Genomic DNA, 16834 nt, shown 5'->3' with positions numbered 1-16834 from the left:
AGTAATCCTTGACTCCTCCCTCTCCTTCAAACCACAGATTAAGCACCTCTCACAAACCTGCCGTTTTCATCTAAAAATATTTCCAGGATCAGACCCTTTCTGACCCAGGATGCTACTAAGACTCTTATCCACTCACTGGTCATCTCCAGACTGGACTACTGTAATCTCCTCCTGACTGGCATTCCTGAAAAACACCTCTCTACACTCCAATCTATCCTCAATGCTGCTGCCCGGCTCATTTTCCTCACCAAACGCACTACTTCTACCTCTCCTCTCTTACTAGACCTTCACTGGCTCTCCTTCCCTTTCAGTATCCATTTCAAGCTTCTCACACTCGCTTAAAAAGCCCTCACCCACTCCTCTCCCATCTACATCTCTGATCTTATCTCCCTTTACACTCCCACCCGTCCTCTTCGCTCTGCTAATGCAGAACGACTTTCCTGCCTACGGATTACTTCCTCCCACTCCTACCTACAAGATTTTTCACGTGCTGCTCCAGTGCTCTGGAATATCCTACCTCTCCCCCTCAGACTCTCCACCTCTCTACAAAACTTCAAACGGGCTCTCAAGACCCACTTCTTCACCAAACCCAGCCAAATCTCATCCTAACCCTCTGTTCCACGTTCTCTATGTACCCCATCTGTGTCACCCCTGTCTGTCTACCCCTCCCCTTTAGATTGTAAGCTCTCACGAGCAGGGCCCTCTTCCCTCATGTGCTTATCCTTTGTCTTACTTTAATAATCTTCAACTGTACCACATCCAGCAGTCTTCTGCCACCTGATACTTATTCCAGTGTCATCTGCTGATGTACTGTAGCTATGTTTAGTTACCCTGTACTTGTCCTATACTGTCATCAACTGTAAGTTGCTGTTTTCCTGTTTGATTATTTATGTACTCTGTAATTGGGTGCTGCGGAACCCTTGTGACGCCATATAAATAAAGGATAATAATAATAATAATGCAGCAGGGGGCATCACGCTTACATAGAAGCAGCAGTGATAACGCTAATATAATAATGCAGTAGGGGGCATCACGCTTATATAGAAACAGCAGTGATAGCACATGCAGCAGGGGAGCATCACGCTTACATAGAAGAAGCAGCAGCAATAGCACTAATATTGTAATGCAGCAGGGGGCATCACGCTTACATAGAGGCAGCAGTGATAACACTAATATGGTAATGCAGCAGGGGGCGTCACGCCTACACAGGGGCGGATTGGGAACAAAAAGCGGCCCTGGAAAAATTTGCACTAGTGGCCCCACATGGGCAGCACCAGAGGTGTAAGGTCTAGACATGGGCCATGGCAGCAGCACCCTCCCCCCAAAACTTTCCAGATAGTGGGCATATCCAGCATCAAGGGGGAAGTTAAAAGGAAATAAAATTAAATATTATGAGCACATTATATGATACACCTTCAGAATTCTTTAGAAAGATATATTTTCTTGCTTATTACACCAACCGTATCACAATCACTATTCACTCAATCTTATATGTCAGCCAAGCAGGCAGACAGAGCATACACTAGATCATCTGCAATCACAGGCTAGGTGGCAAAGAAATGTTCATATATGCAAATTATTTTGCATCTTATTCATTATGTCTATAAATAGGACCACATGTCCTCAAACAAAACAGGCCCCGCGGGTGCGCCGGCCCACCGGGGATCTACCCTGTAAACCCTATGGCCAATCCGCCTCTGTGCTTACATAGAAACAGCAGTGCTATCACTGCTGCTTCTATGTAAGCGTGACGCCACCAGCTGCATTAACATATTAGTGCTATTGCTGCTGCTTCCTCTATGTAAGCCATGCTTGCCTACCTGACCCTCTCCATGAGAGAGAAGATGCTCTGTTCCTGGACTTTCCTGGTAATGTATGATTGCCATCACCTGTGGTGAAACACCTTTCTTATCAATTAACTAGCTCACCACAGGCATACTTGCCTACTCTCCCGGAATGGTCGGGAAGCTCCCGAAAATCGGGAGACCCTCCCGGCCCCCCGGGAGAGCAGGCAAGTCTCCCGGAATCAGGGGTCCCCCTGCCCGTCCGTTAGTATGTAAAGTGGGCGGTCCGGGCAGTTGATGACGCGATTCTTGCTGAATCGCGTCATCATAGCCACGCCCCCTGCAGTGTAATGCCGGGGATCGCGGCATTACAGAGCGGGGACGTGGCTTAAAGGATGTGGCACGGTAACACCGCCCCCATCCCGCCCCTGCTCCACCCCCATCCCGCCTCCGGTCCACCTCCTCCCCACGTCACAGCCCTCCCCTGCCCCCCTGCTGAGCCGACCTGGCTGCTCTCTCCCGCAAAGGCTCGGACTGGCCTGCCGGGGAACCGGTGGTTCACTATCGTATTTAGCCACGCCCACGTCCGCCGGGGGCGGGGCTTGCCAGTCAGGAGTTTGCGGAAGAGGCGAGTGTCTGCAGCTCCGCACCACACCACTCGCCGTCAGGAGGATCACGCCGCGGTCCGGAGGAGACGGCACGCATGCCCTGGAGGCTGGAGCTGGTGAGTGCGTGCAGTCACCAGTGGGCGGGTCGCGGGTCGCGGCTCCCGCCTCCCGATCAGCAGCAGACATCACATTTCCCTCCCGGGCGGCCGATGCAGTCTACTGACTCAGAGTGGCTGACTGCAGCAGGTACACGCACCGTACAGCATGTGAGGGGGTGACGCGCACCACCCCCTGCCCCCGCCAGCACACATTATAACCGCGCACCTCTCTCCCCCGCCGGCGTACATGTCCACCGCACCTCCCCCCACACATGGTCACTGCGCACCGCTCTTCCCTGCCGGCACACATGTCCACCGCACACCCTCTCCACCTCTGCCAGCACTCATTATCACCGCACAAGTCCCCCCACACCTGCCAGGACCCGCAACAACCAGCCCTGGATCACAGCAGCAATGGAGGCAGAGCATGATCAGGACTGGTACAGCGGATCAGCCCTGCTACTAATTGCGGTAGGAGAGTCCTTCTCTCCAGTGCCCAACAGTGCTGCATTATTATATTAGATGTGCCCCCCTAAGATTGTATATAAAAGACCCCTGTATAGTGTCAGTGTGTATGGACCCCTGTATAGCGTCAGTGTGTGTGTATGGACTCCTTTATAATGTCAGTGTGTGTGTGTGTGTGTGCGTGTGTGTGTGTGTGTACCCCTGTATAGTGTGTGTGTGTGTGTATGGACCCCTGTATAATGTCAGTGTGTGTGAGTATTGACCCCTGTATAGTGTTTGTGTATGGACCCCTTTACAGTGTCAGTGTGTGTGTGTGTGTGTGTGTGTGTGTGTGTGTGTATGGACCCCTGTATAGTGTGTGTATGTGTATGGACCCCTGTATAGTGTGTGAGTGTGTGTGTGTGTGTGTGTGTGTGTGTGTATGGACCCCTGTATAGTGTGTGTGTGTGTGTGTGTGTGTGTGTGTGTGTACCCCTGTATAGTGTGTGTGTGAATGGACCCCTGTATAGTGTCAGTGTGTGTGTGTATGGACCCCTGTATAGTGTGTGTGTGTGTGTGTGTGTGTGTGTGTGTGTGCGTGTGTGTGTATATGGACCCCTGTATAGTGTCATTGTGTGTGTGTATGGACCCATGTATAGTGTCTGTGTGTATGGACCCATGTATAGTGTCTGTGTGTGTATGGACCCCTGTATAGTGTCAGTGTGTGTGTATGGACCCCTGCATAGTGTCAGTGTGTGTGTGTGTGTGTGTGTGTGTGTGTGTGTGTGTGTGTGTGTGTGTGTGTGTGGACTCCTGTATAGTGTCAGTGTGTGTGTGTGTGTGTGTGTGTGTGTGTGTGTGTGTGTGTGTGTGTGTGTGTGTGTGTGGACCCCTGTATAGTGTCAGTGTGTGTGTGTATGGACCCCTGTATAGTGTCAGTGTGTGTGTGTGTGTGTGTGTGTGTGTATGGACCCCTGTATAGTGTCAGTGTGTGTGTGTGTGTGTGTGTGTGTGTGTGTGTGTGTGTGTGTGTGTGTGTGTGTGTGTGTGTGTGGACCCCTGCGTAGTGTCAGTGTATGTAAGGACCCCTGTATAGTGTCACTGTGTGTGTATGGACCCCTGTATAGTGTTAGTGTGTGTGTGTGTGTGTGTGTGTGTGTGTGTGTGTGTGTATGGACCCCTGTATAGTGCCATTGTGTGTGTATGGACCTCTGTATAGTGTCATTGTGTGTGTAAGGACCCCTGTATAGTGTCATTGTGTGTGTATGGACCCCTGTATAGTGGCATTGTGTGTGTGTATGGACCCCTGTATAGTGTCATTGTGTGTGTGTGTATGGACCCCTGTATAGTGTTATTGTGTGTGTATGGACCCCTGCATAGTGTCAGTGTATGTAAGGACCCCTGTATAGTGTGTGTGTGTGTGTGTGTGTGTGTGTGTGTGTGTGTGTGTGTGTGTGTGTATATAAGAATTTAGCCAGAATTTTAAATTACAATTTAAGGGGCACCATTTTTTTTTATTTGCCCTGGGCGCCTTTAACCCTAGTTACGCCTCTGCCCTCTTCCTGTTATCCAGTGTCTCCCTATCACCCACTATCTACCTGTTACCCTCTATCACAGCGTCACACACTATCTCCCTGTCTCCTATGCTTCCTCAGTCACCCACTATCTCCCTGTCACTCAATATCTCTGTCACAGTCTATCTCCCTGTCACCCTCTCACCATGTCACCAACTATCTCCCTGTCACCCCTGCATCCCCAGCCACCCACCATCTCCCTGTCACCCACTCCCGGTCACCTCTATTATCTCCACAGGGGGTGTGGGGTTTAGGGGCAAAATATTGCCTAGGGAATCAAAATAGTTAGGGCCAGAGGTTCAATCCAAATTTTTATCTTATTGTCTGTTTGGGCGTTATCATTCACACAACGCAAGCCACGCAAGTGACCCAAGCATTCCTTGCCACCACTCACCCCTGCTCAGTGCCGGCTCCCTGTTGCTGCCCACTCAGTGTCTGCCAGGACGGCTTATACGCCGGCACCCGTCCCTGCTGTTACTCCTCCATAGTGCTGCCACCTCTGCTGCTCCTCTCCTTGCTGCGGTGGGCTGCTACCCGCCGACGGCTGCTTGAATGTGTGCCACCTGTGACCCACTTGCCCCTGATGCTGCCTTACTGTCGACGCTGGTGTTCCTGCTCCTGTTCTGGCTGCTTCTCCAGCTTTGAGAACCCTCAGGATCTCTTGGCCGGGTGAGTGCCTATATTAGGGTAAAGGTGAAAAAATAACCTGGGGCACAGCAAGATTTGGATAAGGGTAATGGTATAATTTAGTTTGTTTAAACAAAGTGTCTGTTAGTACAGGTAACAGATATGGCGTAGAAATAGTACATTTAAAAGAAATAAAAATCAAAGTCAAAATAAAATAAAAACAGTAAAAACAGTTTTTGGTACCACTGTGTCAAATAAATAATGTGCAATGTAAAAGTACAGTATACAAGCAGTTTTGCAGCCCATAAAGATTCGTTTTGAAATGGAGAAAGCAGCATAGGTAGTCAGTGCTGACTGATGGTCCTGCTCCTAATATGTTAATGCAGAGAGTAATACTAATATGGGCACTTACATCTACCCGGCGGGGGTTAGCAGCCCAAGTTCATAATGCAATTTTTCAGTGGATCTTTTTGTCTGCTATCACAGTGTAGCAATAGCGTCTGCAAGACGCTATCGCTACACTGCAGGAGTCACCTGTGTAACAACATCATTGCCTCTGGGAAGAGACGCCACTTAAACCAAATCCACACAGATGGATAGAGACAAAAGTATCCAGTGAACTATTGCATTATGAACTTTGCTATCCCCCGCCGGGTAGATGTACAGGTAAGTTCCCATATTAGTATTACTCTGCATTAACATATTAGGAGCAGGACCATCAGTCACCACTTACTATGCTGCTCTCTTCATTTGAAAACTAATCTTTATGGACTGCAAAACTGCCTGTATACTGTACTTTCACATTGTACATTATTTATTTGAGACTGTGGTACCAAAAACTGTTTTTATTTTATTTAAACTTTGATTTTTATTTCTTTTTTATATGTACTTACATGTTACACTTTTAAATGTACTATTTCTACGCCATATCTGTTACCTGTACTAAAAGACCCTTCATTTAAACAAACTATAAATATTATACCATTTATTTTCTTTATATACTATGCTGGGTAGCTCTTATAACGGCTGGCCACTCCTCTCTGGTCAGGTGGCCACACCCCTTCCAGCATATGGCAACGCCCCTTAGTGGGCCCATATGATTGCACTTCCTTGGTGGGCCCTTCATGCCCCAGTCCGACACTGCTCCCGCAGAGAGCAGCCAGAATGTCGGCATGTATGACCACAGGTGAGGGCAGTCATACATTACCAGGAAAGTCCAGGAGCAGAGCATTTTCTCCCTCATGGAGAGAGTCAGGTAGGCGAGTATGCCCCTGCTGCATGTGCTATCACTGCTGCTTCTATGTAAGCATGCTGCCCCCTGCTGCATTACCATATTATTATTATTATTATTATTATTATCCTTTATTTATATGGCGCCACAAGGGTTCCGCAGCGCCCAATTGCAGAGTACATAAATAATCAAACAGGAAAACAGCAACTTACAGTTGATGACAATATAGGACAAGTACAGGGTAACTAAACATAGCTACATCAGCAGATGACACTGGAATAAGTATCAGGTGGCAGAAGACTGCTGGATTTGGTGCAGTTGAAGATTATTAAAGTAAGAAAAGGATAAGCACATGAGGGAAGAGGGCCCTGCTCGTGAGAGCTTACATTCTAAAGGGGAGGGGTAGACAGACATGGGTGACACAGACTGGGTACATAGAGAGCGTAGAACAGAGGGTTAGGATGAGATTTGGCTGGGTTTGGTGAAGAAGTGGGTCTTGAGAGCCCGTTTGAAGTTTTGTAGAGAGGTGGAGAGTCTGAGGGGGAGAGGTAGGGAATTCCAGAGAAGTGGTGCAGCACGTGAAAAATCTTGGAGGTAGGAGTGGGAGGAAGTAATCCGTAGACAGGAGAGTCGGCGTGCATTAGCAGAGCGAAGAGGACGGGTGGGAGTGTAAAGCGAGATAAGATCAGAGATGTAGATGGGAGAGGAGTGGCTGAGGGCTTTGTAAGCGAGTGTGAGAAGCTTGAAATGGATTCTGAAAGGGAAGGGAAGCCAGTGAAGGTCTAGTAAGAGGGGAGAGGCAGACATAGTGCGTTTGGTGAGGAAGATGAGCCGGGCAGCAGCACTGAGGACAGATTAGAGTGGAGAGAGGTATTTGTCAGGGATGCCAGTCAGGAGGAGATTACAGTAGTCCAGTCTGGAGAAGACCAGTAAGTGGATAAGAGTCTTAGTAGCATCCTGGGTCAGAAAGGGTCTGATCCTGGAAATATTATTTAGATGAAAACGGCAGGTTTGTGAGAGGTGCTGCATGTGTGATTTGAAGGAGAGGGAAGAGTCAAGGATTACTCCAAGACAGCGCACTTGGGGGCTAGAGGAGACAGTTGTGCCATCAATAGATAATGAGATAGCAGGAGGTGAGGTTATGCGGGAGGGAGGGGAAATGATCAGCTCAGTCTTAGATATGTTAAGTTTAAGAAAGCGCTGGGACATCCAGGAAGAGGTAGCAGAGAGACAGTTGGAGATACGAGTGAGGAGAGCAGGGGAGAGGTCTGGAGAGGAAAGATAGATTTGGTGTCATCAGCATAGAGATGATATTGGAAACCAAAATCACTGCTGCCTCTATGTGAGCGTGACGCCCCCTGCTGCATTTTTCATTTTAGTGCTATGATGCCCCCTGCTGCATTACCATATTAGTGCTTCTATGTAATCAGCAGCAGTAGCACTAAGTTCCAACCACATCTGAATGTGCAGTTGCGACTTAAACACACGGGACAAGCACAGTATCAGAAATGTATTGCAAATGTGCTGGGGGATTTCCTGGACAGTGACAGGGGCCGGCTATTCAGTCGCACAAAGATGGTCCGTAGTATGAGCGTGTTATGGGAGTGTCGCAGGCATGTTGCTGATGGAGACTATGCACCTAGTATGGAGCTGGTGCATGTTTCATTGGTGCGACTGATGGTGGCATCTAATGATGCATTTAGTGTTATTTGAGCATCTAGGGGTGGGGTCTCAGTCCTTACAGACGCATGGCTGTATACCAGGGTAGGGCTTGTGGCAGCATTTGTATAAAGCTGCAGATGAGCGTCCGTCAAAAGATACACGGACACCGCTGTGTCATACTCAGAATCAGTATGTTTGTTGCTCACTCACCCCGAGCAGCGCCTCCAGGGGACTCCACTGACGGTGGTAGATATGCGTTAGTTTTTATAAACTAACTGACCTTTGCAAAATAAACCCTGTATCTCAACTTTGTGGCAGCTTCTGCTGCAATTGCTGTGACTCTTTATGCCCCGGTACAGGATTCATGGTATACCACCCCCTTACCCCAACACAGTACTCATGGTGCAACAGACGACTTAAGGCTCTGGGTATTGCAGCCCCCACACAGGGCTCAGGGTATTACTGCCTCCCACACAGTGCTTAGAGCATTACTGACCCCCAACACAAGGCTTAGGGTGTTACCCCCATCACAGGACTCATGGTGCTACCCCCCTTCCTTCCCCACGCCATAACTCAGGACTGAGGGTATTGTAGCCCCCCAACACAGGGCTCAGGGTATTACTACCCACAACACAGGATTTATGGTACTAACCCCCGTCACCCTCTAAGTGTATTCCCCCCTCCTTTCAGTGTATTTCCACCCTCTAACACAGGGTTCAGTGCACCTCCCCCTCAACACGGGGTTCAGGGTATCACTGCCGCCCAACACAGTGCTCCGGGTTTCACTCCCCCCCCCCCCCCCCCCACACACACACAGGGCTCAGGATATCCCTGCCTCCCACACAGCTAAAGGTGGGTACACACTGGCCGATATATCGGCCGTTCTCTTGAACGGCCGATATATCGCGAGTCCGTCGGCCAGTGTGTACAGGCGATATGTCTGTGAACTCCGTCGTTCACAGAAATAACACGTCGGCCCCGCAGCACAGCCGACGGCCAATATATCTACTGATATATTGGTGCATTGCTGTGTGTGTACAGGCGACCAGCCGGCCTCCCGTACACATGCTGCGGTGGCTGGCGGTGATTGATAGCTGAACTGGGCAGGCGGGTGTACACGCGTGCCCAGTTCATGACGTCAGTCCCCGACGGATTGGGCAGTGTGTATGCACAGCACACTGCCCGATCCGTCCATAGATATATCTGTCGATCAATTGATCAGCAGATAAATCTATCAGTGTGTATCCACCTTTAGAGTATTGCTGCCCTCCAACACAGGGCTCAGGGTGTTACTACCCCCATCACAGGACTCATGGTATTAAACCCCTTCTCCCCCTTAGTGTATTGGCTCCCACCCTCTCAGTGTATTCCCACCCTCTAACACAGGGCCAAGTGCACCTTCCCCACACACACACTAGGCTCTGAGAGGGGGGCTCTCACCCTTTTGGGATCAAACAGCTGCTATCTCCCTAGGGATCAGGAGGTTCATATCCCACTCCTGGCCTCATGGACCAGGGGGCTACTTATTTCTAATGATCTATTTTTGCCATTGAAGTATAGTATAAGTAATGTTACATTGCTGTTTTTCATGTGATCAGTGTTGATATGGTTGAATCATGAAGGTTAAAATGATCTAGAATTTGAGTCAGCGTCCACCTCTGTATCAGGCCCAATCTACCAATATATAAGTACACACAAACATATGTATAGTGGAGGAGGGCATAACATATATACTATACATATTAATATATACACATATATTGGAGAGCACAGTATGTATGTATGTATGTGTATATACATATAGACATGCGCAGGACGGTGGAACGCACGCCGAGGAGTTCGGCAGATCAGATGTGGGTCTTTAACGGCACGAAAAGCGGCCGAAGTCGACAGACATAGAAAAAAGATATGATGTACCATAAGAATCCATAACATGTAAAAACCATAAATAAATGGAGCCACACCATTGATATGGATATTTGGAGATATTCAGAGTATCTATGTATCCCTAGAGGAACGATAAAGGTGGATTGATGTAAATTGGAAGTGGTGTATTGACTCCTATATGGACATGTTTACGAAGGAACTAAATTAATACAACTGTACCTGCAGATTGAATTGAATAAAATAAACTGTGGAAACTTGGAATTGAAAACGTAGTGAGTGCACTTGCTTTGGGAGATATATATATATATATATCATTTAGGAGGGCACTATATATATATATATATATATATATATATATATATATATGTAGACAGGGGATGAGGTAGTGGAGAGCGACCAATGGTGCCAATAGATTGCTAAAAGCAGTATTTTTAAAAAAATATAAATTTATTGTAGTGGAACGCACTATACAAAATACTGGTTACCAAGACATGATTATAAAAACATATAAATTCATAAAAAGAGTGTATATATATGACCCAAAAAAATTAGTGAGATAAAAGAAAAAAAGAAAAAACAAATGGTATTTTAAAAATTTTGGGGGGAATAAAAGGAAAAAAACATGGTAACATAAAACCTATGTGTTATTAAAAACCTAAAAGTATCACTCCAGAATAGAAGGTTAAAGATCATAAACAGGTTAAAAAAGTCACATGGGAATATACGCTTTCAAAAACTTTTTTTTAAAATAGAGGAATCAGAAAAATAGCTTAGCTTTGTGGTGAGGTTAGATCAAGGAATAGCACCCAACGCGTTTCGTCCTATCTGGACTTCATCAACCCCTTGATGAAGTCCAGATAGGACGAAACGCGTTGGGTGCTATTCCTTGATCTAACCTCACCACAAAGCTAAGCTATTTTTCTGATTCCTCTATTTTAAAAAAAAGTTTTTGAAAGCGTATATTCCCATGTGACTTTTTTAACCTGTTTATGATCTTTAACCTTCTATTCTGGAGTGATACTTTTAGGTTTTTAATAACACATAGGTTTTATGTTACCATGTTTTTTTCCTTTTATTCCCCCAAAAATTTTTAAAATACCATTTTTTATTTTTTATTTATTTTTTTTTCTTTTATCTCACTAATTTTTTTGGGTCATATATATACACTCTTTTTATGAATTTATATGTTTTTATAATCATGTCTTGGTAACCAGTATTTTGTATAGTGCGTTCCACTACAATAAATTTATATTTTTTTAAAAATACTGCTTTTAGCAATCTATTGGCACCATTGGTCGCTCTCCACTACCTCATCCCCTGTCTACATAACCATTTTTTATAGGTAACAGTACCAATACCTATATCCACTTGAGGTAAATGAGCTGACACCCTGATATATAAATAGGGAGTGCAAATGCAACAAGCGGTTTTTTGTACACTACTAGTAGTGTTCCCATTCTAGTTGTCACACATAAGATACTGCATCCGTGGCGCTGATATCTCTCCAGTACACAATATATATATATATATATACCACTTTCCAACAGCTGGCACTCCCTGGATAGCTTCTAAATACCTGGCCAGGGTGCTCTCCTTTGGGTCACTCAGATCCCTAGATACAAATTGCAATGCACAGAGGCACTCCTGGACTTCCAAATAGGTGAAACAAATGCGGGGATTTAATTCAACGTTTCGGGGAACTGCCCCCCGTCATCAGGACACACACACATCAAACAGTGTACAAACTACTGTGTTTAAATACACACTTACAGGTCTCCAGCCTCCCAGGGCGTGTTCCCGGCGTCTGCGTCTCACTTCCGGTCCCGGGTGTGACGTCGCCCCGGAAGTGACGTCAGCCGGGCCTCCACACCAGGGCCATTTAGGTTGTCATGGAGATCCAGCCGACGCCGCGCATGTCCCCCCTCCAGTCCCGAGCATGACACCGCCCCGGAAGTGACGCACGCCGGGCACCTCCCCATGGGTCATGACAACGGGGACAGACCCATGGTAAAGGTGTGTTTAATGGTATAGCTTTATGGTTTAAGATAATATCAACATTATCAATTGGGGGCTCATCCGGGATTTCCTCATACCCACAGCCTAGCAGGTTAAAGCAGACTCTATCTATCAGCAAAAGGGCGGACAGGTATCCTACGTAAGCTTTTTTTGGGCTGTAGAATACACTGGTAAACCCTATTTCATTGCTGATAAGATGGTGTCTGCTCTGCAAGGTTTGTTGGGATGCTGGTGGGATCCGGAAGGTAAGAACGCAAAGCTATTTTAAAATCTGTAAATTTCTGTTTGGCGCCAAATGCGCACACAATACAAGCATACACCTGTACTCTGCATATCTGATCATATTGTTGCAAAACAAGGTTCAAATGAGTCATGTTGTGTTTGATTCAGATTGGATTGCTTATCTGTTAAGTAGGGTAAAAGTACATTTAAAAGTTGCTGCAAAAGCCTTGATATAGTGGGTTTTTTTTTAACTCAGGCCCAAAATAACTTCAGGGGCTTGCATGGTGTGTGATTTCTTTGTGACAAAGGAAGCCGCATGGTTTGTCCTCCATTTTGGACTAACCACATGGCCTGTCCACCATTTTGTGTAACCCTCATGGATGTGGAAGGGGGAGGAGCAGCGGCCATGTTGGGAAGGTCATTTTTCTAAATGGCTGATTTTCAGTCTGCTCAAGAATAATGAGCCGTCCTTGGTCAAAAAGAAATCACCATTTATGAGTTACCAATGCATTTATTTAACCCATGCCATAGTCAATTACAAATAGTTTCAAATGGGGCCTAGTGAAAGTTAATAGTGAGATGGATACTTGATGTAAGAAGTACACACAGATAAAAACAAAGTTTTTTTTTTTTTTTCCTTTTACCTCTAAGATTCAGTTAACTCTGCTGGCTATAAGATAGCCATTGAAATGCAAATGAACCTGTGTAACTGCTTTTTCTTAGCAGTGAACAACCCTCTTGAACAGGCAGTCAAAAGCACACAGCATTCATATGCAAATTAGTAGCACTTAATGGGTAAATGAGTCTCAGGAGACCAGTGAATGGTACATATATATAATATTATAATTATGTGTGTGTTTATATCAATGTATGTTCTGCAAGATAGCTATCCAATCTGAATCATACCATTTGAATTAGCGATTACTAGATTCATTTTGACCTGTACTGAAAAATTTGTTGCTATTTAGTTAAAAAATAGAGTTAATAGTTAAGGAAATAAGTGTAAGACGCACACGCAGCCTGGCCTAGTAAAGGTTTATACAGTAGAAACTGTGTGTAGTGTTAAGTAAGCGATTATAGTTAAATATCGCTTACATTTATAGAAGTGTGGGATTTGTACACGTGTCTCGGACAGCGTGCGGGACTGCGTACGCAATGTAAAGGCCTACGCACATGGCGTGTTTACGCAACATGCGTAACAGTACAACCGCTAAAATACAAATCACACAATAGCATTGTTTTAGTTTAAGCGCGAGACGGTAGCCACACGATAATAGCACAAATTTGTTCAGTTTCCAAAATTTAGTTTAAAAACCTTTTTTTTCTGTATTACCTCTGGGGAAAGCTATCGGTTAACAGGAAAGGATTTTTCTGATCAGAAAACTATAGAATGTTAGTGTGGGCTGAATAGGGTGTGAATATATTGAACCCCGCTTGGTGAACTTGGTGATCTTGGTGAATCTTGGTGAAGCTTGGTGAAGCACGGTCTAGGTGAATACGTGCAACGGAGTGTGATAAAGTTTTCGTGGTATTACGCTCCGGCTGTTTTGGAGCACAGTGTGGAGACTCCACTTATAGATAGCAAGTGTCTATAAGCGGTACGATTGGACCGCACGGTTGTATGGGCAACACGGCGCAACGTGATACGAAGTTTTGCATATTTGTGCGTAAATCTTGTCATCATAAGCGTTATGTGAAGCACATGCAAGCGTGATTTGTGTAAAGTAAAGGTTTAGGGAGTTTTCGCTGGTCTCTCAGGAAACTCTCCAGAGGCAGATATTTACTGGGTACCTAAAGGCCCAGGGGATATAGGTCGAAGTAGGGCCTGCAACGGCTACACGTGTCTGCTAAAAGGCGGATCCGTGCTACTCGAAGCAGAAGAAGTTAGTGGAAGAACTTTGAGGACTTCCACCGGTAGACTACTGTGTTTGGTGCATTTTAGGATGTTTTCCTGTGTTAAAAAGGTCCACAATGGAAGCCAAGTGCACAACACAGGGATGTTCAGCAGTCAGGGTTCAGACTGCAGATTTCAGACCCAGGGGGTCAGCTCGGTTAGTAATGTGGGGGAAGTATGGTCCCCACACTGAGACCTTTTGTGATGAATGGACACGAATGACTGTGGGGGATAAAGCACCATTTCCTGGGATAGGTAGTTTTGACTCAGAGGTATTGCATAATCTAAGGCTTAGGATCTGTCTGATAAAATCTCAAAAACAAAGGATTAGACACACAAACTGTTTAAATTTATGGCAGCAAGAGGGTGATATGCAGAGGGAACTAGTTTACACAGCCAGTTCCAACCCTAGCAGGAAACTGATGGCAACCGCACCACCACCACCGTATATTACAGGGAAGAAAGTGGCTACAGACAATGGCATACCGATATATGATAAGAGTAAAGTTGATAAATGTATTAATGACGATAAGAGTAAAACTGATAAATGTATTAATTCTAACCCGTGCAAGTTGCATCCCATTTTAAACTTCCCTCAGGACTACAAGCAAGAAGATGAACCCAGCACGATATCGGCACTTTCTCTAGCAGCCACCATACAGGACACCCAGGTGGGCACGGCCCAACCGGTAAGAGCAGTAGTAAAGCCCCCTAGCGGAGGGATAAGTGAGGTCGTGTCCACAGGTAAGTACGGTACTGTACATTATGCAGAGATAATAGCACCTCACATTGTAGAGTCAACACAAAATGGTGTAATTGAACACAATCCCTCTCACTAAGAACCAGGGTACAAACCTCTCTACCTAACTGGAGAGGTATTTCGGTGGCTGTATTAAGAGAGTCCGCTATCGAGCATGACCGTAATATCCAAAGAACCAGGGAAGCACAGGGAGAGCGGTTGATGGTGATGAGCATCCAAGCACTGGAAGAAGCATCAACTCGACCAAAACCCCAGGCCCCTGGCACATGGAGGAAGCCAAGAGTTGGTTATCTGTGTAAAAGGGAAGGGCATTATGCCAGCAACTGTAACAGCACACATAAATTCAGAGCCCCTAGACAAGAACACGAGCAAAGTTATGATACACGTAATTGGGATCAGGGATCACATAGGAAAAATTTTGGGCCGCACCCGTAGTCTGCAGCCAGTGAAGTTGATTGTTAGCCTTGGTAGTAAACCTGAGGTCACAGTTGATGTAGCTGGTAGATCATTCCTTGTAGATACAGGGGCGGCCAGGTAAACTCTGTGATTTATCTTTTAAAGCTTCCTCTTCATCTCTGACGTTCACCGACAGACTTACAGCTCAAACGTCACATGTCTACTCAGTCTTTTCAGAGGTCTGCCCGACCCCAGTATATCTCACCAGCATCATTGTGCCTGGCCATGCACAGAGGGTGGAGAGTGGAAATACTGGTGAAAGGAGACTGTGCAGAGATACCGATAGACATGATGGTGTGACAGCCTGATGGTGAACGCAAATCTGACAAATTTTCTTTTTATTATTCTCTCTCTCTCTTTTTTCATTTTCTACGGATGGTTTATTTCACACAACAGTTAAACACATGGTAATGCAAGATTTATGTTCCCTACAGAAAGGTCGCTGACTCGGAGAGAACATCGTATCACTAGAGTGTCTGTTCCAGGAAGGTTGAGAGGCAGCACTGTTGAGACGGCACCTGAGCACGGAGAACAACAAGACTAGAGGCGGTTGTCGTACCAGTTTTCTTTTTCCTTTTTATTATTTTCTCCATCTCCCATTACCCTCCTTTCCTCCCCCTTCTTGTTCCCTTTATCTCCCCTTAACAAGATGGACTTACCCCAAGAGACTGCATTCCGGGTTTTCCTGTTGACCCTGTTGTTGACCAGAGCAGTCTGTTTTGGTGAGAGTACCAGAGAGGTCGAGAAAGGATCTGGAATGGGTTCTGATGGCAAGGACGGATTTGTAGAATTCCAAGAGCAACACATCCATCGAGCAAAGGCGAGTATCAGAAAACGATCTAGTAGTCAAGAAACTAGGAGGCACTGTGAAGGGTTATTGGCTGAGGAAAATTGTATTTGTAGAAACTGTGAAAACATAGTTGAGGACGGGTGCATCCAGAGATGTCAGTCCAGCCTTAATATTAACATGGACCGTCATCCATTGAGTGATTATCACTCACTAGTGGGTAAGGTTTTAAACCAAACAGAATGCTGGGTGTGCTCACAAGTACCTCAAGGTCAGAGCAAGTCAGGACTAGTACCTTATCCATTAACAATAGATGAGGTACTTGAATTACGTGGTGGGAGACCGGTGGACAAGAAATTTAATATTTCTAAGCCCCCTAGTCTGAAGCTCCACCAATATCATGTGGATAGGTCCTTAGTATGTTTCAACATTTCCAATTCCCGAAAGCCGGGAAATTGGGAAGTGACATGGAATAACCAATCCATGGCATTTTCACACAGAGCTGACAGAATGCCTGTAGACCCTGAACTTATACGCCAAATAGCCAACAGTGGAAGGTATTTTCGGTATAGGTATACTCTAGGAAGTAGGACCATGCGGGTTGGAGAAGTATCACCAGGGTACTGTGCGCATATCATACAGCCTGATACGTGTACTGAACAGATGAGAGAGTTAGGGATAGGATTTTTCACTTGGAAAGTTTGCAATATGATAATGTCATATTCTGTCCCATATGTTCTCCCCGATGATGCATATTTCATATGTGGGAGGAAGGCGTATAAGT

Source organism: Pseudophryne corroboree, chromosome 2 (genome assembly GCF_028390025.1).
Source record: "Pseudophryne corroboree isolate aPseCor3 chromosome 2, aPseCor3.hap2, whole genome shotgun sequence".
NCBI lineage: Eukaryota > Metazoa > Chordata > Amphibia > Anura > Myobatrachidae > Pseudophryne > Pseudophryne corroboree.
The sequence above is the reverse complement of the archived record's forward strand: the minus strand, read 5'-3'. Positions refer to the sequence as shown.